The sequence below is a fragment of the Podarcis bocagei genome, assembly GCF_964188305.1.
Source record: "Podarcis bocagei genome assembly, chromosome: 8".
Taxonomy (NCBI): Eukaryota; Metazoa; Chordata; class Lepidosauria; order Squamata; family Lacertidae; genus Podarcis; species Podarcis bocagei.
Genome location: NC_138133.1, coordinates 78,274,281 through 78,298,304, shown reverse-complemented (window position 1 = coordinate 78,298,304; position 24,024 = coordinate 78,274,281). Strand labels below are relative to the sequence as shown.

At 45.8% G+C, this 24,024-nt stretch overlaps 1 protein-coding gene across 3 annotated transcripts in view; it reads right to left on the bottom strand.

Moving 5' to 3' along the window:
• The window catches only part of ZHX2 (zinc fingers and homeoboxes 2), a 51,096-nt gene extending 33,388 nt beyond the window's left edge, over positions 1 to 17,708 (bottom strand). Inside the window, exons 1-2 of one of the 3 annotated variants that reach the window (XM_081204532.1) lie at positions 17,083 to 17,394; positions 12,671 to 12,852 (exon numbers count right to left, since the gene is read on the bottom strand). The gene's annotated coding sequence lies outside the window, so the exon portion shown is untranslated. The other 2 variants (XM_081204533.1, XM_081204531.1) reach the window with 2 other exon arrangements.
• Between the last annotated feature and the right edge of the window lie 6,316 nt (positions 17,709 to 24,024).

The window sequence follows — 24,024 nt, the reverse complement described above, 5'->3', positions numbered from 1 at the left end:
TCATCAGATGTCAAAGAGATAAACAACTACTTGACATTTAGAAGACATCTGAAGGCAGTCCTGGTCAGGGAAGTTTCTAATGTGTGACATTTTAATGTATTTTTATTTTTTGTTGGAAGCTGCCCAGAGTGGCTGGGGAGACCCAGCCAGATGGGCGGGGTACAAATAATAAATTATTATTGTTATTATTGTAGTTGTTGTTGTTGTTATTGTTATTCCCAAGATGCAATGCCTAACATTGACACTGGTGGGTATTGCATCTTGGGGACCTTTCAGCTACCCACCAAGGAGCAGCTCTGTATCCAGAAGGCACGTTGTGGCCTGCGTAAATGCATCGAGGTAGAAGAGGTGGTAAGCGACTGGTGGCCGAAAACAGGAGTGTCCATGTCATGTGAGGTACCTGATGGTGCCAAGGGAGGCCAGGGTTTGGTGGCAGAGGCAGCAGCAACAGGCCTCTCCAAGGCCCAGCATCCCTGCCAACTCCAGGTGCTGGCCCTGAACAAAGTAGGGCATGAAAACCTAGTACCTGCACCGCTGTCCTAGGAGAAGCCTCCCAACATTATCTAGAGCTGCACACTGCAGAGGAAGAACAGGAAGAATGTTGCTCAATGGTCAATGCCTTATGTGATCTGATTCACAAATAAGGCAGCTACCCAGTAGTAGTTGCTGGGAAACTGTATGTGCAGCTAATCACACAGAGTCAATTAAGGTTTGGCAGCCAGCCAGAAGGCAATCTGAAGGAGTAAGTCTGCCTGGTGATAACAGAGGCATAGAGACAGCTCCCTGACTGGTCCAGCTCTCTCAAGGGAGTGATAATTAATGGCTGGTAGTTCAGTGGTTCAGTGTGTCACTGTAGGAGTTGTGAGTCGTGTCAGAGAGAGCTAGCTAAAGATCCGTGTTCTATTCCTGTAAATAGTCCACTGTATATAATGAACACCTAACTACAAGTTCCTGGTTCCTGCTTCGTCCATCCTGTCTGCAGCCAAGTCGCCAGTTGCTTCTGTGGATTCTGCATGTACTCTGCTAGGTCTGGCTAAGGTCCTGCAACTAGTCAGAAAGTTGCGAAACACCAAATAGTAGTGACTGTTTTATCAGGGAAGCATCTCTGCAGTCAATCATCATCTCACTGAGAAAACGCAGGGGTCTCTGGAACGCAGTTTGAAAACAACTCCCGCGCATTAAATATCACAATAAAATAATCAGCATGGGGGCAAGGAATGCATGCCACAGGCACCCCTCTGTACATACCGGCTTGCAATACATCAGCATGATTTTTCATCTGATGGCAGTTCACATTAGAACTATATTACATGATCCAATTTCCTTATCGATTTATGTATCAACAAAAGGCCTGGGTTGCCAAAGTGGATGTGAATGATTGGTGCATCCGTTTTGGAGCAGAAACAACCCCAGCTCTCCAGCACCAATGAAAGTAAAGAATGGCGCCTGTTGCAAGGAGGGTGGCAACAAGAACGCCTTTGAGATGCTACCTTGCCGTACCTCCTGTTGTTATGAAAGGAAAGGGAAATGTCAGAATAGAGAAACTTACAAATACACTGCATCCATTTTAAACACTGAAACCATTAGAACTCTTTTTGAGGAAGGCTCTTTTTCCTCCAGAAACATGCCCCCAATGAGAAACTGGGGAGCAGCATGGCAGAAATACTCATTATCCGTGATGGCACAGACACTATCCAATAGGTGCCCATGACAGATCCACAAGCAGAAATATTATTTTATTATTATTATACCCCACCCATCTGGCTACTTTCCCCCAGCCACTCTGGGCGGCTTCCAGCACATATAAAAACATAAAAAATGTCAAACATTAAAAACTTCCCGATACAGGGCTGCCTTCAGATGTCTTCTAAATGTTGTGTACCTTGGTTCACAAATGCCTTGGTACTCGTACGTTTTGGCTCCTGAACGCCGAAAACCCGCAAGTGTTCTGGTTTTCGAATGTTCTTTGGAAGCTGAACATCCGATGCGGCTTCCAATTGAGTACAGGAAACTCCTGCAGCCAATCGGAAGCTGCACCTTGGTTTTCGAACAGTTCCGGGAGTTGAACGGACTCCCGGAACAGATTAAGTTCAACAACCAATGTACCACTGTAGTTCTTTATATGACAACTGATGGGAGGGCATTCCACAGGGAGGGTGCCACTGCCAAGAAGGCCCTCTGCCTGGTTCCTTGCAGCTTCACTTCTCACAATGAGGGAACCACCAGAAGGCCCTTGGAGCTGGACCTCAATGTCCAGGCTGAATGACGGGGGTGGAGACGCTCCTTCAGGTACACAGGGCTGAGGCTGTTTAGGGCTTTAAAGGTCAGCACCAACACTTTGAATAGTGCTCGGGATGGTACAGGGAGCCTATGCAAATCTGCAAGGCTGATGCCAAGACTAGAATGTGCTGTGGTATACCTTGTTATTTTTCACATGCTCCTCCTGCAGCGCTGGACCTCAGTGCTTGGGCTGAGGGATGGGGGCGGAGATAGTGGCATGGGGTGAGAAGGGGGGTTAATAGGGGGAGTGGCAGTGGTTGGGGAGAAGAGTGAGCAGGGGCACAGCCCCTAGTTAATCACATTCACATATTTGTGAAAAGGGGGACAAAAACGGGTAAGCCATTGCAACAGTGAGAAAGTGACTCTTGGGAAAAGCATGGGTGGGGAAATTGTGGATCTTCAACTCCCACATCAAGGGACGCGGGTGGCGCTGTGGGTTAAACCACAGAGCCTAGGACTTGCTGGTCAGAAGGTTGGCAGTTCGAATCCCCGCCACGGGGTGAGCTCCTGTTGCTCGGTCCCTGCTCCTGCCAACCTAGCAGTTCGAAAGCACGTCAAGTGCAAGTAGATAAATAGGTACTGCTCCGGCGGGAAGGTAAACGGCGTTTCCGTGCGCTGCTCTGGTTTGCCAGAAGCAGCTTAATCATGCTGGCCACATGACCTGGAAGCTGTACGCCAGCTCCCTCGGCCAATTAAGCAAGATGAGCGCCGCAACCCCAGAGTTGTCCGCAACTGGACCTAATGGTCAGGGGTCCCTTTACCTTTAACTCCCACATCATGCAGCCCAACATAAAGGGGGCCACAGACCCATGGTTCCTTGTGCAAAGCAAGCTATGGTTGGATATAAACAACTGTAATGAGTTAAGATGTATTAACGAGGCTGCTGCTGCTGCTACTGAAGGCAATATGAACTTCCAAAGTAAAATTAATCAAAAATTGAAGCTGGCAGCTTTGAGGATGGGGAAGCGAGGAAAGAGAGAGAGGGGGAGATTTTAGGGGAAAGAAGCAATCTAATTAATTCGCCGCGGAAAGAAAAGAAGTAATGAACTAGCTCTCAAGTGCTTTTCCAATCTACAGTTCCTTTAGAGATGTGCTTGCATATTTCTGCCAACGGTACAGCACCGAGAGAATTTAAATGCCGGCCAGGAATCTAATTAAGAGCTGTCTTTCCCCTTAAAAAACAAGATTTGCAGTTTGGGGAGAAGTTGCTTGCTGGAAGAGGGGTGAGGGGCAACTGTAGCCCACCCTAGTCTCCCATCCCCTCCTGAAAAACTGTCGGAAAACACATGAAGCTGCCTGAAGCCAGACTATCGGTTTATCGAGGCCAGCAATGTCTACTTTGAGCAGCAGCACGCTTTCAGGATTTTAAGCATATTTCTTGCTTTTTGGGTTTTTTGAACTGAGGATATTGCTTACTGAACCAGGATCTTCTGCATGCAAAATAACTCAAACACCAAGCTAAACTGCAGCCCAGAAGAAGCTGTAACGCTCCAACACTCCTGAATTGCCACCTTTTTCAAAGCTGTGTCTCAGGGGAAACCCCCACCCTTCAAACATTCTGGTTGTCTGGGAGCAATTATATCTGCTCCCCCTCTCTGTTCCTTTATTATCAGTGTTAGAAGCTGGGATAGAAAAGCTAGGAGACAAATAGCTTCTGGGACCTGGGTTGTGAGTACCAAAAAGACTGTCTAGTCGACAGGAAAATTGGCTTCCAGGTGGAGAAATCAAAATTAGAAACAGAACTACTAGAACCCAATACTAAGAATCTGTCAAGAATGTATAACTTGTTGCTGAAATGGAATACACAAGATGAAACAGTGAAATCAGCTATGATAAAATGGGCATAAGACATTGGTCATAACATTATGTTTGCTGACTGGGAACAGTTGTGGACCACCGGCATAAAATTTACGGCATGTAATGCCTTAAGAGAGAATATTATGAAAATGATATATAGGTGGTACATGACCCCAGTCAAGCTAGCAAAGATCTACCATTTGTCTGATAATAAGTGTTGGAAATGTAAAGAAACTGAAAGTACATTCTTTCACCTTTGGTGGACGTGCCCAAAGATTAAGGTCTTCTGGGAAATGATATATAATGAAATGAAAAAGGTACTTAAATGTACTTTCCCTAAGAAACCAGAGGCCTTTCTCTTGGGCATTGTCGGCCAATTGGTGTCAAAGAAAGATAGAACATTTTTTATGTATGCTACAACAGCAGCAAGAATACTCATCGCAAAGTATTGGAAGACACAGGATTTGCCCACTCTGGAAGAATGGCAGATGAAGGTGATAGACTACATGGGACTGGCTGAAATGACTGGCAGAATCCGAGACCAGGGGAAAGAGACGGCGGAAGAAGATTGGATGAAATTTAAAATTTATCTTAAGAAATATTGTAAAATTAACGAGTGCTAAAATGTTGTGGTTATAAAAAATAGGGGATTATGCCTGTAAAAGATTAAGTAAAAGAAAACAATAAGGAAAAATTAGATAAAATTAAGGGGGAGGATTTGCTGAAACAAATTTGGGAATTGGGATGCAGAAAGGGGAGGTACGGGGAAGTCGGTGAAATAAGGTTTAAGAAAAAAAGGATTCGAAATTATACATGTTTGTTTTGTGTGTTTATGTTTGTAATGTGTATTGTGTGTGTTTTTATAATTTGTGAAAATCTAATAAACATTTATTAAAAAAAACCAAAAAGACTGTCTAGTCGTCACTGGGGGGGGTGTGTCGGCAACACTTTTTATTTCTTATTTTGATAAGCATGAACTAATACGCAATTCACGTAAGTGACACATTCTTAATATCACGCTCTTAGCAGAAATTGTTAATACATGTTTAATTGGGAGCTTACAATAAAAACTATTGGTACCATACTTCAGTCTTCCAAACACTCTACTCTTTATTGTTAAACTCCTTAACGTATTGTCTATCCTTAACATATACTTCGAGGCTTCAAAGCACATACATTTCAGAAATTATTGTGTGTCAGCCAGGCACAAAAAAAATAAATAAAAAAATGGCACCCAGACTTTTTGAGGTGCTCGCAAACAGAGAATCTTTAGGCGCAAAACGCGACGGCGCCCTGCTAATTTCAAACCATGATTATTACGCATGCCTATGGCATCGCCATGATCTGCCTGACACAGCCCTGCCCACCAGTGGCGTAGCGTGGGGGTGCAGGGGGGGCCGGCCGCACCGGGCGCAACATCTGGGGGGCGCGCTCGCACTCGCAGCTCTCTGCCCCTAGGGCAGAGGGGGTGCAAATTACTTGCCTTGCCCCGGGTGCTGACAACCCACGCTACGCCACTGCTGCCCACTTCAAGAAGCTTCTTTGAACTCTCGAACAAAAATTCACTCCCCTTTTCCTTTAACTTGGGAAGGGGGAAGCGAGTAGTTACTTCCTGGATGGAGAAACCTGGATGGCTTCTCCACCAGATAATAATAATAATAATAATAATAATAATAATAATAATAATAATAATAATAATAATATTTATTTATTTATTTATTTATTTATTTATTTATTTATTTATTTATTTATACATACCCAGCCCTTCCCAGCCTAGACCAGGCTCAGGGCGGCTAACACCAGGTATAAAAACAATTGATTACAATACAACTTAAAAACAAGATTAAAATACAACATTAAAATGCAGCCTTGTTTCAGTAGAAACTCAAATCAAAAACTTTTTGGGGATGAAAATGTCAAATCTTCACCAAGGCCAACTTTCCAGACTGGTCCTACGTGGGCCAGAAAAAAGCCAGGGAAGTCCCCAAATAGGAGTTCCATCACAGAAGGAGAAAGGAAAGAAGGGGGGGGGGGGAATCAAGTTGATTCCAAGCCAAAGGCAAGGCGGAACAACTCTGTCTTACAGGCCCTGCAGAAAGAAATCAGGTCCTGCAGGGCCCTGTTCTCATGAGACAGAGCGTTCCACCAGGCCGGAGCCAGTGTTGAAAAGGCCCTGGCTCTGGTTGAAGCTAATCTAACTTCCTTAGGGCCCGGGACCTCTAGGGTGTTGCTGTTTATGGACCTTAAGGTCCTCCACGGGGCATACCGGGAGAGGCGGTCCCATAGGTACGAGAAATCTGGGGCTATTTCTTTTTCACCATGCCAAAGCAAGTCAAACGCAGTCAGACTTTAGCCCAAACATCAGTTTATTTGCCTTGCAAGCAAGTCTACAAAAGTGGCCAGTGACCATTGTAAAGGGTAAAGGGACCCCTGACCATTAGTCCAGTCGTGACCGACTCTGAGGTTGTGGCGCTCATCTCGCTTTATTGGCCGAGGGAGCCGGCGTACAGCTTCCGGGTCATGTGGCCAGCACGACTAAGCCGCTTCTGGAGAACCAGAGCAGCGCACGAAAACACTGTTTACCTTCCCGCCGGAGCGGTACCTATTTATCTACTTGCACTTGGACGTGCTTTTGAACTGCTAGGTAGACAGGAGCAGGGACTGAGCAACGGGAGCTCACCCCGTCACAGGGATTTGAACCACTGACCTTCTGATCGGCAAGTCCTAGGCTCTGTGGTTTAACTCACAGCGCCTGCCCATCTATACCAAGGCTATTCAAGTGCAGTGGTGCCTCGCAAGACGAAAAGAATTCGTTCCGCGAGTCTTTTCGTCTTGCGATGTTTTTCGTCTTGCGAAGCATGGTCCGTCGCAATTGCGCCTCTTCAAGCGGCTTTAAAAAAAAAGCGCAAGGCGTTTTCGTCTTGCGAAGCAAGCCCATAGGGGAATTTGTCTAGCGAAGCAACGCAAAACCGAAAAACCCTTTCGTCTAGCGAGTTTTTCGTCTTGCGAGGCATTCGTCTTGCGGGGCACCACTGGGCAACTTAATAGGTGAAAAATCCAGACTTCTGTAGAGCTTCCCTGTCTTGTCACTTGGAGAGAATTTCTGCTTGCCACAGATTACCATGTAAGTGGCTATTTAAGTCTGCATTAAATGCTGAACAACAATTCCTCCAGCACTCCCTAGGCTGCAGCTAAGTGGCAGAAGATAGAAGTTTCCAGATTCAGTTCCTGGCACCTTCAATTAAAGTGATATTGGGTAACAGGTGGTAGCAAAGACCCTCCCTCTGAGACATAGAAGAGCCACTGTCAATCAGAGCAGACTGGACTGGACTAGACAGGCCAATGGACAGACTCAGGACGTGTTCACAGAATGCCATCATATCTCTCTCTTCCCTACTGGCTGCAGATGACTTAAATTGCATTTCGCCTTGGCTGTCTGTTGTTAATTGATTTCTTGGAGCTTTGTGGTTTTTGCAGGAAGGGCTCCTGAAAAGCGAGGTCTGGGTAAAATAACTTGGGACAAAGGAAAGAGGCTAACCGATTGCTAACTAGGCAGGAATAAAGCAGTAAACCTATCTAGGCCAGAGCTCTGTTTACAAAGTATCACACAGTAAAAGGATACTGTAGACCTTGATAAAATGCCTACAGTGTGACAATGCCTGCAGCCTAATGAGAGCTTCATCTGCTTAAGAAATGTGCAACAGACTTGACGGGGAAGGAAGTCCCGTCAATCTCAAAAGTTATTTGCTTCCAATTAAGTAACCTTTTCTCTGTTACTTGGGAGGAAGCCCCGGTGAACTCAGTAAAACTTACATGCTTAGGACTGGTCTGTAGAGGCATTAGCCCTGCATTTTAAAACCACAGAATATTTAGGCTAAACACAGTTTAGTGTGTTGTTCCCACTCTAAACTGTGGTTAGTTTTAACTACAATTGGTTAAAATAAACCAGGTTCAGAAACCAGTTTGAAGCTGCCCCAGTTTCCATTGACTTCAGTTAAAATTATCCATAATTTGTCAGGTTCGGATGATCAAAAACAGAAACAAATGCTTTTGAGCATCTCCTCTCAGCCACACTATAGAAAGGTGTGGGTGGCATGAGTCTAAGGCTCCCCTACACTAACTGTCATCAGAGTAAACTATGGTTTAGCATGACACCCAAGTCAGGTTAACTGTTTAGCTGAATTACAGCCAATCTTCCCAAAGAGAAGATCATGGGGTAAAACTGGCCCCCAATGGTATTACTTAAGACTGAAGGTCAGGGGTGCATATTTGAATGTTTCCCCATGTTACAAAGACAAATAGCCTACTAGGACAGCCCAATTTTATACTTCAGGTTATAAACAAAAACAAGAGTATTATAAGTTACATTATAGCTGTTCTCAAAAACAAGCCAACAGGAATAATAATTACGACTCAGCCATTATGACCCCAATTACAACATAAATTTATTTCTTAAAACAGATAATATTCCAGTCTTTTGCACTGGGGGAAAATGAATTCAGAGCAAACAGTAATTGAAGTCTGTAACTGGAAACATTCCAAAAAAGGGGAGACTAAATTGGTTAGAAAAGTAGGTAAAGGTAAAGGGACCCCTGACCAATAGGTCCAGTCGTGGCCGACTCTGGGGTTGCAGCGCTCATCTCGCTTTATTGGCCGAGGGAGCCGGCATACAGCTTCCGGGTCATGTGGCCAGCATGACTAAGCCGCTTCTGGCGAACCAGAGCAGAGCACAGAAACGCCATTTACCTTCCCGCCGGAGCGGTACCTATTTATCTACTTGCACTTTGACGTGCTTTCGAACTGCTATGTTGGCAGAAGCAGGGACCAAGCAACGGGAGCTCACCCCGTCGCGGGGATTCGAACCGCTGACCTTCTGATCGGCAAGTCCTAGGCTCTGTGGTTTAACCCACAGCGCCACCCACATCCCTTAGAAAAGTAGCATGTCACATAAAGAAAGTTCTGAGCCTAACCTCTGTAATATTGGTTTTCTACATGTCGTGCTTCATATAAATATGTATGTATAACAGACAGAGCTGATTTTTGTCAACTCGCTCTGTCTTGTGAGGTGAGACCCTGTTTATCCTTACCAATTTCCACTTTTCCAACACCTTCTCACATCTCTGCATAAAACCACCACCCAGAATGACACAAAATATTCCGACTGGACCAAATGTCAGGGAGCAACTAGGGAAAGTGCTAATTAAAACACCTCAATCCTTGGAAACATGGGAAAGGTGCAAACCTTCATGGCCTACATATCACCAATTCTAGGCAGTGTTAATTTCTATGTCAACAAAGACACAGTTATATATTGATAGCTCAGAAGCTGGGGGCGGAATCAGAGAGACAACTCTGAAACAGTATACAAAAAACTGCTTTACAAAGTTAGGCAAATCACTCATTGCAAGTTCCCCCCGTCCTCAAACATTTATAAGTTTCTTTGTTTTTGTTCTTAAACCTTCTTGGTATATGGAATCATCTCCACAGGGAACCCTGTTTTTCCTGGATTATGGGACCCAAGTCAGACACACAACAAATTGCCCTCTATGGAGAACCCTTGTTTAGGGTTCCAGCAACCCAGCTAAGACTCTTTGTTCCAGGAGTAGCCAATGTGGTTGCCTCCAGATGTTTTGGGCTATAACCTCCATCAGAGGGAAGCTGCAGTCCACATCCGGAGAGTATTCCAGCTCTCTTCCACCTCCCTCCTGGTTTTCTGGGGTTGTCCCCCCCCACAACTCTCCATAGCACTGTCTATACTATAAGAGGCCACAAGACTTTTGCTGCAACCTATAGCTTTATTTGAAAGCTGCCTTGAGTTTGATTTTGATCACAGAAAGGCAGGGCATAAACGTTGAAACATATCCATTTTACAGAAATAATATTTGTTCAAACTTATTCATGTTGTTTCCTCATTTCATCACTTTAGCTTTGGGTACAGAATCATAGAATCATAGAGTTGGAAGAGACCACAAGGGCCATCGAGTCCAACCCCCTGCCAAGCAGGAAACACCATCAGAGCACTCCTGACATATGGTTGTCAAGCCTCTGCTTAAAGACCTCCAAAGTCGGAGACTCCACCACACTCCTTGGCAGCAAATTCCACTGTCGAACAGCTCTTACTGTCAGGAAGTTCTTCCTAATGTTTAGGTGGAATCTGCTTTCTTGTAGTTTGGATCCATTGCTCCGTGTCCGCTTCTCTGGAGCAGCAGAAAACAACCTTTCTCCCTCCTCTATGCGACATCCTTTTATATATTTGAACATGGCTATCATATCACCCCTTAACCTCCTCTTCTCCAGGCTAAACATGCCCAGCTCCCTTAGCCGTTCCTCATAAGGCATCGTTTCCAGGCCTTTGACCATTTTGGTTGCCCTCCTCTGGACACGTTCCAGTTTGTCAGTGTCCTTCTTGAACTGTGGTGCCCAGAACTGGACAGAGTACTCCAGGTGAGGTCTGACCAGAGCAGAATACAGTGACACTATTACTTCCCTTGATCTAGATGCTATACTCCTATTGATGCAGCCCAGAATTGCATTGGCTTTTTTAGCTGCCGCGTCACACTGTTGGCTCATGTCAAGAATCTGTTGCCTTCTAGATGTTCTGGGGAGCTCCTACTTCGATCAGGTCCAACCAGCATGGCCAATAGTCAGGGATGATGGGAGTTGTAGTCCATCAATATATGGAAGGCCACAGATTCACCACCCCTACTTTAGCTACATACAATGACACGGAGAAAGAACAAGGGGAAGCAAAGTGTGAAGCCACTTGCTATTATATACAGACGCTTCTTCACTTATTTCTACAGTGGTACCTTGGTTCTCAAGCTTAATCCATTCCGGAAGTCCATTCCAAAACCAAAGCATTCCAAAACCAAGGCGTGCTTTCCCATGGAAAGTAATGCAAAATGAATTAATCTGTTCCAGACTTTCAAAAACAATCCCTAAAACAGCCATTTAACATGAATTTTACTACCTAACGAGACCATCGATCCACAAAATGAACGTGATAAACAATGTACTGCAGTCACACAATCAATCCATCAGTAGCTGAACTGGGTTCCACACAGTCACAAAAACAAAAAGAGCTGCAAAAAACAAAAACACAAAATAAACAGCAAAAACAGACAGATCTCAGTGGAACACTCAAAACAGAAGTGTGGCCCTCAAAACAGAAGCATAACACTCAAAATGGATCACATTCAGCTTCCAAAAAAGGTTTGCAAACCAGAACGCTTACATACTTCTGGGTTTGCAGTGTTTAGGTTCCAAGTTGTTTGAGTATCAAGGCGTCTGAGAACCAAGGTACCACTGTAACACCCCCCCCCCCGTGTTTAATGTGAGTAAATGCTTCTTGAAGCACTTCAGGCAAAGTTCACTTTTTAATTTTTTAAAGAATTGCTTGGAACAGTAAAAGCGTATTGTAATTCCTGATTTTACACAGCTGTTGGCAGAAATTAAAATGGGGGAGGGGATGGTTTCTTCTCTACTTTTACATAGAATGATAGAAAAGTTGAGTACTATGTTGGAAAGCAATTTCTGGTCAGGAAATGGAAAATTCCAGGATATGACAGTGATTTCCAGAATGACTGAAAAGACCTCAATTCTATTAAATATAAGCTATAATTGCCGAACCCTCTTAGACATGTTCCAGTCCTGCTGGGACCAGAGGGGTTTAAGACAAGCCAAAGAGGGTGGTGTCCTCTTCTTCTATGGGCTTTTTAAAGGGTCAAGAAAACCCTCTGGCTTCTGACACCTCACTCTTGCATCAGCTATGGCTTCCATGCTTCATAAATCTCAGTTCCTCTGTTTCCCATTTTTTAAAATTATTGTTGTTGTTCTTATTGCCAGAGCAACAATGAATTTAAGCACACTGTATTAAAAATAGCTCAGTAATAGGAAACTTGGAACTTAGGACTATATAGAAGCATTTGAAGCTGTCCTACATGAACAGCAACCAGACAATGATGATGATGATCAGACTTCCTGTATCTTTGCATTTCTCTATAGCCCAGCTGTCTTGTTTGTGTATGTGGGGTGGTCCCACTTGGGACCACAACTTATTTTGCTGTCCTTTCCTTTCAGCCATTTCCCCCTAGAAAATTGCTCCCTCTCCTTTCTATTTTGTCCTGTTAAAGGTAAAGGGACCCCTGACCATTAGGTCCAGTCGCGGACGACTCTGGGGTTGCGGTGCTCATCTCACTTTATTGGCTGAGGGAGCCGGCATACAGCTTCTGGGTCATGTCATGTGGCCAGCATGACTAAGCCGCTTCTGGCGAACCAGAGCAGCGCACAGAAATGCCGTTTACCTTCCCGCCAGAGTGGTACCTATTTATCTACTTGCACTTGATGTGCTTTCGAACTGCTAGGTTGGCAGGAGCAGGGACCGAACAACGGGAGCTCACCCCGTCGCGGGGATTCGAACCGCCGACCTTCCAATCGGCAAGTCCTAGGCTCTGTGGTTTAACCCACAGCACCACCCACATCCCATTTTGTCCTGTTAGGGAACGATTATAGGTACCCACATGTTTCTCTTAATGGAGGCAAATCACAACTTTGGAGCGTGTAGTGAGAAACCGCAACAGTAGGGTTAACTTACTCCAGTGCTGATGTGATTCAGGGACCTCTACTGACCACCCCATGGCATTTAAAGAAACTAATCATGGGTCCCCACTGTCTTGTGAACCACTGGTCCTCTTGCTCAGCTCTGTCAACTCCGACAAGCAGTGCACCTCCATAGACTCAGGCGGAGATGGTTCTTAGCTCTCTACTTGAGATTCCCTTTAACACAAGTTGACAGAAACTGAACTTGGGACGTGCAGAGCATATGCCCTGCTTGGGACCCAATGCATACCTGCCCACAAAATCTCTACAGTGGTACCTTGGTTCTCAAATTTAATCCGTTCCGGAAGTCCGTTCCAAAACCAAAGCGTTCCAAAACCAAAGGCGCACTTTCCCACAGAAAGTAATGCAAAATGGATTAATCCGTTCCAGACTTTTCCAAACAACCCCCAAAACAGCAATTTAACATGAATTTTACTATCTAACGAGACCATTGATCCAAATGAAAGCAATAAACAATGTACAGTGGTACCTCAGGTTAAGTACTTAATTTGTTCCAGAGGTCTGTACTTAACCTGAAACTGTTCTTAACCTGAAGCACCACTTTAGCTAATGGGGCCTCCTGCTGCCGCCGCGCCGCTGCAACATGTTTATGTTCTCATCCTGAAGCAAAGTTCTTAACCTGAGGTACTATTTCTGGGTTCTTCTGAGTCTGTAACCTGAAGCATATTTAACCCGAGGTACCACTGTACTGCAGTCACACAATCAATCAGTAGCTGAACTGGGTTCCACACAGTCACAAACAAAACAAAAAAAGAGAGCCACAAAATCGCAAAATAAATAGCAAAAACAGACAGACCTCAGCGCAACCCTCAAAACGGAAGTGTGGCACTCAAATCGGAAGCATAACACTCAAAACGGAGCATGTTCGGCTTCCGAAAAAAGTTCACAAACTGGAACACTTACTTCTGGTTTTGCAGTGTTTGAGTTCCAAGTTGTTTGAGAACCAAGGTACCACTGTACTACAACTCGTGCTCCATCAAGGCGTATAAATCACAAGAGCAGCTGTGGTGGATCAAACCAAAAGCCCATCTTGTCCAGCGTTCTAGGGTCACAGTGGCCAACCAGATGACCACAAGAAGCCCCCAAGCAGGACCCTGAACACAGTAACACTCACTCTACCTGCAGCTGGCATTTACAGGCTTTCTGCCTCTGACCATGAAGGTAGAAGCCTGTGTTCAGGAGACATAAATGGACATAAATAGTGCTAAAGCTCCTAGGTTTGTTGCCTGTTAGGAATGGCAGAAGTGTGTTGGGCTCTAAATCAATCACCTGCCATGTATGGCTGGCATACAGCACAGTGGGTCAATAGCCGCAGCGTCCTGCTTTATTGAGCTGTGAATACCAAATCCAACAAAGTTCCCGATTCGGCTTTCTGGATGTAAGAAAAGACCTGCTGGATCAGGCCAAAGGTCCAGCATCTTGATCTCACCTTCCCCAACAAGAAGCCTGTGGTAAGTTGCAAGCGGGACCTGGGTGCAGTTTTCAAGTGGGCAAAGTGGATTTGATAGCTGCAAACTGCACAGAGCTGTTCACGTAGAAAAGACAAGTCCTGTGCAACTCAAAAGCTGGCTTGATTGCATTTAATCCAAATGCTCCCCCTCATTTTTCCCATCACACATTTTTATTCCCCTTTTTTTGTTGTGGGGCTGGAAACTGCCCCCATCTAGCTACAAGTGTTAATTAACATAGCAAAACTGGGGTGATTGATTGTATTAGCACCAATTACCACTACTGTGCATGGTCACAGGGTTTATTTTACACAAATTTAAGCTTTAACTGAATCGTCACAGACCATATTTTTTTGCAGGTCACTCATCACTATTTAGTAGGGATGCAGGTGGCACTGTGGGTTAAACCACAGAGCCTAGGACTTGCCGATCAGAAGGTTGGCGGTTCGAATCCCCACGATGGGGTGAGCTCCCGTTGCTCGGTCCCTGCTCCTGCCACCCTGGCAGTTCGAAAGCATGTCAAGGTGCAAGTAGATAAATAGGTACCACTCCAGCGGGAAGGTAAACGGTGTTTCCGTGCGCTGCTCTGGTTTGTCAGAAGCGGCTTAGTCATGCTGGCCACATGACCCGGAAGCTGTACACCGGCTTCCTCGGCCAGTAAAGCGAGATGAGCGCCACAACCCCAGAGTCGGCCACGAATGGACCTTATGGTCAGGGGTCCCTTTACCTTACCATCACTATTTGACCCCACTGTTTACACCCCCTTTATGCCCATGCATATATCAATCAACTGAGGACGACACATTATACATTTGATTACTGGAGTCTAGGCCATGAAAGCTGTTTGACAGTGGAACGGTCTCCCTCGAAAGGCTGTCGACCCTCCTAACTTGGAGGTTTTTAAGCAGAGGTTGGATGGCCATCTGCCATGGATGCTTTATTTGAGATTCCTGCCTTGTAGGGGGTTGGACTAGATAACCCTCGGGGTCCCTTCAAACTCTGCAATTCTATGATTCTATGAGAGCACATGTCGTAATAACTGTAGATTCCTTTAGGGTGCAAAAAAATTATTTGCTGTTGCTGCAATAGGCTCACACCTGCTCTGAAAGCTGCCTGCTTCTTATTGCTCTTAACTGACAAGTGCATTAGGATCATCACAATTTAGGGTTCAAAACCTGAAGCTGCCAAAAGTACAACGTGCCCTTTAAAAGGAAAGACAAGACAACCAACTAATGTACCCAGCTTGGCACTGAATTCCTCCAGCAGGCAAACAAAAGGCCATCGGGGAAACAAGTCTAGGGCTCTGAACCGTCTCACATGGCTTTGAAGTCAATCAACCAGGTGGAACTTCTCAGCAAATCAAAACTTCACTTCCTCAAAAACCAAGCCTCTCCCACAGCACTTTATCTCAGGGGTTGGGGCAGCCTTTGTTGTTGTCTTTTCTCTCTCGCTCTCCCCAGTGAGACAGGAAAGGAGCAAGTCCAATTCAAATCCTATGAAAATAAAAACTGATGGGGGGAGGGGAAGGATTTTTTTGGGTGGGGGAAAGGATAGACCTGGAAGTCTCTCCAAAGGAAATGTGGAATGATGACCAGAACACCTTAACATTTCCCAGGATTGTGGAGATCTTTGGAACAGGATCAAATCAGAAGTAAAACCAACAACGGTTAGGAAGTAACCTTCTTTTTTCCTCATTTCGGGTTTTGTTTCGGTTTTTCAACAGGGCGTTGGAATACACCAGGCAAGATTTATATTTTTCATTTCTTAGCAAAAAAAACAACCAGGGGATGCGCCAAGAAGATGATCGCCCCTCCCCACCCGCTATCAGAAGATGGGGTAGTGGTGGGAAAATTTGGGGGTGGGGAGGAGAGTTAGCCCGATGCGTTATGCTATGCAAGCGTGGCTTCTACAGAGCCATTATTTCCTATTAATAGGGGGGAAATACAACGTCTCCTGTCAATTTACAGATTTTTTCCTGGGTTGCAAAGGGGAGAGAGAAAGACTGCAGCCCAAACGCGTCATGGTGCCTGCATGAAAGACAAATCTGGTGTGTGCGTGGAATTGCAGCCCAAATCTATGCTTGCTCGGAGCCTGGAGGGGCTACCCCTCCCCACTCCCACCCCCTCCCCACCTTAAAACTCTGACCCCGTCTTCCAGGAGGCGCGCGGGGAACACGAGGGCAAAGGCGTCCGGCCCCCATCCGCTCCACCAACGTCGCAGTTATGGGGGAAAGGAGGGGGCGGGGGTGTCCCTCATTCTCCAAGCCTGGGTTTCCAAGATCGCCTTCCTCGCCTCTACGTAACGCCTTCTCGAAAGCGGACGCCATATTTTGTGTGGCTGATGTCGACATAGGGAAACGTAGACATATTTTTTAATGTATTTTTTAAAAAGAAAAAAACACCCTTCGCCTTCTCTCCTTTTTTGCTCCCCCCGCCCGCCCGGCCGGCATGCAGCCCCCTCCTCTCTTAAAACAACAACAACAACAACAACTTGAGATCGGCTTGAAGAGAGAGCGAAGGGCCTCCTTTCCAATACTCGTGTATGTTTTCCTTTTAATCCGATCTTTTGCCACCTTCCTCGCAATCTTTCCTCTCAACGCCCCTCCCTCCCTGCCTCCCCTCCCCACCCGCTCTCAAGTCCTCCTAACAAAACGGGAGCTTTTTTTTTTTCCTCCCCCGGAGGAAGAAGCAAAAGTTAGGTCCGAGTGGCTTGCCCGATCGGTCGGGTTTACAGGGCAAAAGCAGAGAGCATCTTAAGTCCATGTGGCAAAAAGATTTACCAGCGGGGTTGTTGGTTGTTTTTTGTGTGCAAAGAACCGCACTTCCTTGTTCCTTCTTAAAAACAAACAAACCAAAAGCCTAATGATACTAATAGGGGCGGAGGAAGGGAGGGCGAACGTTGTTTTCTTTTGCTTTCTTTCTTCCTTCCCCTTCCTTACCTGCGATCAAAGCTTTGGAACGCCGAGACACGAACTTTCCCCGGGAATGGAACTCTCGGTGCGCGTTCTAGAACGCGGGGGAGCCAGTCCGGGACTCTCGGTTTTAACACTCGGCCCACCGCGCACCCCCCCACCCCACCCCCGCCGCGAAAAAAAAAAGCAACCACCACCACACTCACGCACACAAACACTCACGCACACACCAAAAAAACAACAACCCCACAACCCAGGAGCAATTTGGGGAAAAAAAAATAAATTAAATTAAAAAAAAACCCTCTCCGATCGGTGGTGGTGATCTACGCCAAAACCCACATGATCTCTTACGTCAGCTTGCGTATTTGCATACGATACAACCCGCGGCTCTTCTAGCAGGGTCCCTCGATTTTGGGCAAAGTTTTCATTCTCTTTCTTCCTTTTTTTCCCCCAACGTGAAAAACCTGCAGCTACTTTCTCTACCCGCCTTCCAAATGTCCTGCCTCCCTTAAAAAGCATGCCTTCACCTTCTGTTAATTAATCAAATCATATCTTCATTCTGTTCACATGCGGGATGTTTTTGGTTTTTTTCTCTCCGCGTTCTTTGTTACGTGCATTTTGCTCTTAACTTTAATACAGTGTAAAGAGAGAAAAAAGACGTTTAAATTTGTTGGCGGGGGAGGGGCGGTCGGAAGAGAAGGTTGCCTCTAACAATATCAAGGATATTAAAAAAAATCAATGCACTTCTATAATGTTGCAGTCTTTCTTTGGTTATTAGTGCATGGTCCGAGGCTGCACTAAGCGCTCACTCGGGAGCAACTTCCATTCTGGGGTCGCGCTGCAGCCTCACGCGCGATGCTTGGGGAGCAACCCCACTCGAGCTCCGTGGGACTCCACGTGCATGCTGAACTAAATCCTCACTTCGTTCCATGGGTTTTGCTCCCTCGTAATCGAGCGTGGGACTGGAGCCTTCGGACCTCGATCTTGTGCACGTTTGCAGAAAGGAACCAGACTGCTTATGTAGAAATATGAGGAACACACTTGTTCGCTTAAATGACCTCAATGTAGCTGTGCGCTTTTATCTCCTCCGAAAAAGTCCCTCCGGCCTCGCCTGCTGCGTTTCCGAAGTACAGCAGCCGCGCAAGTTGTCATAATGGACCCGGACCACTTTCTCACCCGCGCCCCCTAACTTCTCATTGCAACGCCGGCGCAAAATGGTTCTGAATTACGCACGCGCGCACAGGTCCCCAAATCCGGACGCTGGGTCCCTAGAGAAATCACGCAGAGGGTGCAGAACTTCCTATGGAAGAGACCATCGCTCCTTTTCCACACACCCCCCAAATAAAAATCATTCGGGGCCTTCAATCCTATAATCAGAGGTCCGGGGCATTCAGGGGCACAGCCCAGAAGTTTAGCTGAAATCAACAGAATTTGGGGCTGGCTATACGGTCGGATATCTCGCTCCTTGCTACCCCTCGCGCCGGTTATGCTGTCGGATATTCCTTTTAAATTGGGGGGGGGGAGGAGCCTTTCTTACGTCCTGGAAGACTCCGAAACAGCTGCACCCTGTCCTATAATGTGAACCCAGTTAAATTTAAGCCCTGGCCATTATGATTAAGACCCTCTGCCCTATGATTAATGGACAAAGTAACGCGTGCGCCCCGCCGCACCAAAAAAATAAATAAATCAAAAATCAAAATCCCTTTGCAAAGGCTCTGGTGGGTGAGATGTGGATTATTTGGGGGGGGGGGTGCACTGAGATGGCAAAATCTGAGAGTCCAAGAAAAGCGTAAAAGCTGCTTGCGCGCACAGCCTCAGGCCGTGCAACGGGGCGGCGCGTAATTGTGTGGGCCGTCACTTGTTCCCTCCCCTCTGATCTAATTTTAATTGTTAAAAAAAAATCCCAAGTCATTGGAAGAAATAGGCAGAGAGTAAACCCCAGCCCCAGCCCACTTGCTGTTCCACGTTCATTGTTTCATTGCCGTGCTTCAAATGGAAATGTGCGTGAGGGTGCGGAGAGAGGGAGACAGGCAGGTGACCGTGTGTCAAGACGCGCCTAGGCGCATCTGACTGGCGTCCCCCGTCTATCTTCTGCAAAAGGGGAAAGTTCGAGGCGCGGCTGGTGACTTCGACAAACTCTTGATCGCGGCCACGCGGGAGCTGCGAGAAGAAGCCGTCCTGAATGAATCTGATGGTTGCGGAAAGAGCAAACGCTGGGCTGAGCCTCATTCCCGCGTTGCTCCTTTAGGTGGTGTTTTGTTAGCTTTCCCTTACCTCCTTTTCATTTGTTTGGAAGGAAAGAATGGAAAAAAGCTCCCGGCTGCCTTAGGGAAAGGAGGAAATCGCTCCGGAGGAAAGTCAAATCCATGGGGTGACTTTGAACAATCGCCGGCTGCTCATGTCTTGAAGTGCAGCAGAAGTAGATTGACAGATCCGCCTGATTTACATCCCTGTAGAACAGCGGCCATTTTATATTAATAGATTAATATACTTTATGTGGTGCCGGGCCATTTATCCATCGGGGCAGTTGTTGTTCTCCTCCTCCTCCTCCTCTCCTTTTGTCTCCTCCCCCACCCACCCCCAAAACCACCCAGGCTCCTATAACAGCTGCCCAAGAAGCCGGCTGGTGTAGTTTATCCCAGAACAGAAAGTGATGGGAGACACTTCTTCACCTGTTGCATTTCTGCCTGTCCTGCACAGCTTTTACACTGTTCTATGCATTACCTTGTTTGCTGGGGGACACTCCTGCCCTTTGGCATGGGAATCTGTCTCGTTTAAAAGTGCAAGGATATTAACAGCTGAGATCACAGAATTGTAGAGTTGGAAGGGACACGGAGAATCATTCTAGTCCATGGGTAGGCAAACTAAGGCCTGGGGGCCAGATCCGGCCCAATCGCCTTCTAAATCCAGCCCGCAGATGGTCCGGGATTCAGCGTGTTTTTACATGAGGAGAATGTGTCCTTTTATTTAAAATGCATCTCTGGGTTATTTGTGGGGCATAGGAATTCGTTCATTTTTTTTCTTTCCAAAGTATAGTCCAGCCCTCCACAAGGTCTGAGGGACAGTGGACCGGCCCCCTGCTGAAAAAGTTTGCTGACCCCTGAATTCTACTCCAACCCCCTGCAATGTAGGAATATGGAACTGTCCCATATGGGGATCAAACCATCGACCTTGGTGCTATCAGCACCTTGCTCTAACTGACTAAACTAGATCATTCTCATAATATTTCCTCACGATTTTGGAAAGGTTTTTTTTATTATGTAGAACTCATTTTAGTGCCTTGCTTGTCCTAGAGAGCAAGATTCAATCTACTAGACAAGCAGTTGGGTTTTTACTGGTAACAAGTAGTGTTTTAAGTTCCTTGGCTGGCTGGCTTTTCGGAGATTCTCTCTCTAGAGAATCTGAAAAACGGCCCACCTATCAGAGTTGTTGTGAGGATGTGTTAAATATTTTGCAGATTTAAAAAGTGAGTAGGTTGCAACAGGTCTATTGTTGTTGTTTAGTCGTTTAGTCGTGTCTGACTCTTCGTGACCCCCTGGACCAGAGCACGCCAGGCACTCCTGTCTTCCACTGCCTCCCATAGTTTGGTCAGACTCATGCTGGTAGCTTCGAGAACACTGTCCAACCATCTCGTCCTCTGTCGTCCCCTTCTCCTTGGGCCCTCCATCTTTCCCAACACCAGGGTCTTTTCCAGGGAGTCTTCTCTTCTCATGAGGTGGCCAAAGTATTGGAGCCTCAGCTTCAGGATCTGTCCTTCCAGTGAGCACTCAGAGCTGATTTCCTTCAGAATGGATAGGTTTGATCTTCTTGCAGTCCATGGGACTCTCAAGAGTCTTCTCCAGCACCATAATTCAAAAGCATCAATTCTTCGGCGATCAGCCTTCTTTATGGTCCAGCTCTCACTTCCATACATCACTACTGGACTCCATGGACAAAGGCAATAGGCATATAACAGGTCTATTACTGATCTGCATAAAATGTTACCTTTGCGTGCATATGCTGAGGTTTGTGTTGCAAAACGCCCACCCTTTTAATTGGCGATGAATGAACTTGGCGATTATTGCGCTTGGCTCTCATTCTCCCTTCCTCAATAATGCTTTAATTATATTTCAACTGTGCAGAGAGTGGTGCTTTCACTGTTTCAAATTGCTGCTATGGGCACATGCCCTTTTGACTTTAAACAAGAAGAATACCTTTCAGCAGAGTTGATTTCACACTTGCTTACGTTCATTGAGCTTTAAAATCACCCTGCTTACTGCTTTGCATTTAATTTTTCCTAAATACCAGGCTCCATGTTGTTATGGCCTCTGAGAAACACAGCAACAGTTTAACATTGGGTAAAAAGTAATTATATAGGGCACCCCTCGGCAGAGGATAATTAATAGCTTTGTTGTGCTATCTTTGTAAATCACAGGAGGACTGGAGTTTAGGCTTGGAATCCAACAACACACTTTACAGTGGTACCTCGGATTAAGAACTTAATTCATTCTGGAGGTCTGTTCTTAACCAGAAACTGTTCTTAACCTGAGGTACCACTTTAGCTAATGGGGCCTCCCGCTGCGCCGCCAGAGCACAATTTCTGTTCTCATCCTGAAGCAAAGTTCTTAACCCGAGGTACTATTTCTGGGTTAGCGGAGTCTGTAACCTGAAGCATATGTAACCTGAGGTACCACTGTAAAGGGTAAAGGGGACCCCTGACCATTAGGTCCAGTCGTGGCCGACTCTGGGGTTGTGGTGCTCATCTTGCTTTATTGGCCGAGGGAGCCGGTGTACAGCTTCTGGGTCATGTGGCCAGCATGACTAAGCTGCTTCTGGCGAACCAGAGCAGCGTACGGAAACGTCGTTTACCTTCCCACCGGAGCAGTACCTATTTATCTACATGCACTTTGAGGTGCTTTCGAACTGCTAGGTTGGCAGGAGCAGGGACCCAGCAACAGGAGCTCACCCCGTCACGGGGATTCAAACCACTGACCTTCTGATCGGCAAGTCCTAGGCTCTGTGGTTTAACCCACAGCGCCACCTGCACCCCTTCAATGAGCCATCGTTTCATCTAATTCAGAGGTGAGGAACCTCCAGCTCGCAGGCCAAATTCAGCCCAGCTCAGGACTCTGTTTTGCCCACCAGGCTGTTTTCTCCAAACTGAACTCACCAGCTCCATACCTGACACATCATGTGATCTCAGGTTTGGGGCAAGCAGAGACACAGTTAAATCAGCTGCGTGCCCAAGTTCCCCGTGGGAAATAAAAAAGGAATTGATTGTGCTGCAGAAAGCAGGCCTGAAATCACCACCCATGAGCTGATAGCCAATAACTTCAAGGTTGCTAACTCACCAATACAAGTCCCAAAGGTCATAATCCTAACCCACTTGTTAAATTTGGCCCATGAAGATGAGTAGGCGAGATAAGGATCTGGTCCTTCGTAATTCCTTTAACTGCACATTCCAGGGGCAGAAGATAGGACCATTTTGCCAGTCTTGCAGCTCAGCGATGTTGCTGGAAAAGTAGAATACAAATATTAAATCAAATATGGCTTTCAAGTGTCAATTCAATGGAAACCTGCAAAAGGGGCTGGCTGGCTGGCAAACACCCTGTACAGAAGAATTCCAAACTGCAACATTTTGTTGCAGGTTTCACTTGTTTGTTCATAAACTCAATTTGTATATAATTCTTCCACCAAAGAGCTCAAGTATAGCTGGCCAACTGGAACCCTGTGCAACAGCACAGGCTCGCTCAGTTTTTGAACCCCATAGCCATAATAATAATAATAATAATAGTAAAATGTCAGCACTTAAAAACTAAATAAGGCGCTGAAAAAAAGTTTTTTGATTTAACAAACGAATTTCTACCCCTTTTCTGCGCAAATGCACTAATTATTGAGGAAAAATCTCACTTTCATGCAATGTCACAGTTGGTATTAAGGATATGACAAAATCTATATCCTATAACCAAAAAAAAAGAAGAAAGAGATTGTCTCTTAACAAGTCACACCTCTTATTTGCTTTAATTTGCAGCTTTAAGCTTAGGAAGTATGTCATGTTTTAATCTGATGCACATAAAAGCAAGTTGTGAAGCTTATTAAACAGCAAAAAATTAATAGGTGTCTGAATCCGTGGTCCCATTGGAGCCTGAGGCTGCCCGGGCCAGAATGCCCTCCTGGCACCCACTCTGATTGGCACTGCAAAGGCATTCCACATAGCAATACTTTTTTGTGGATTAAATTTGTCTGTTAAATAATAATAATAATAATAATAATAATAATAATAATAATAAATAATAATAATGTAGGCTGAGCCTAGTCCATGCCAGGGAATCGTTGGCCCGCGTCCTCAGATCCAGAGAGAGAGCAAAAGAAAGCACCAGGAAAGATCCTTCTTTGGAGGAAAGCAGTTTATTCTCTGTGCCCAGAGACAGCCAGCAGAATAACTTCTGGAAGACTGGCTGCCCCGAAATACGCCTCTGCAGACTTTCTTATACCTTGAGAAAGCTCTCTCCCTCCTCCCCCAAACGCCCTCCAGAAACTTCCCCAATCAACTGGAAAGTTTTCAACTTATTTTTTTATATGGCATGGCATGTCTATATTGCTAGCCCTCTAAGCAGCCCTCCCTATTTTCCCTATACGTGTCTTTCTAAGCGTCCTGCATCCCCTCCTCCCGTCTCCTTCGTATGTGTCTTTCTTATCTTGCATTCCTAAAATAGGAAAGCGAGGGGCCTTTTCTGCAGGTCTGGTTATTTCTAGCTTACAGTCTCCTTCATATGTGTCTTTCTTATCTTGCATTCCTAAAGTAGGAAAGCGAGGGGCCTCTTTTGCAGGTCTGGTTATTTCTAGCTCAGAAATTGACTTAGATCCAAGGTACAGAGAATATAGAAGATCCTTCTTAGGTACAAGGTACAAGGTATAGAAAGCAACCCTTCCCTCTCCCTTCAATAATAATAATAATAATAATAAATTTTATTTATATCCCGCCCTCCC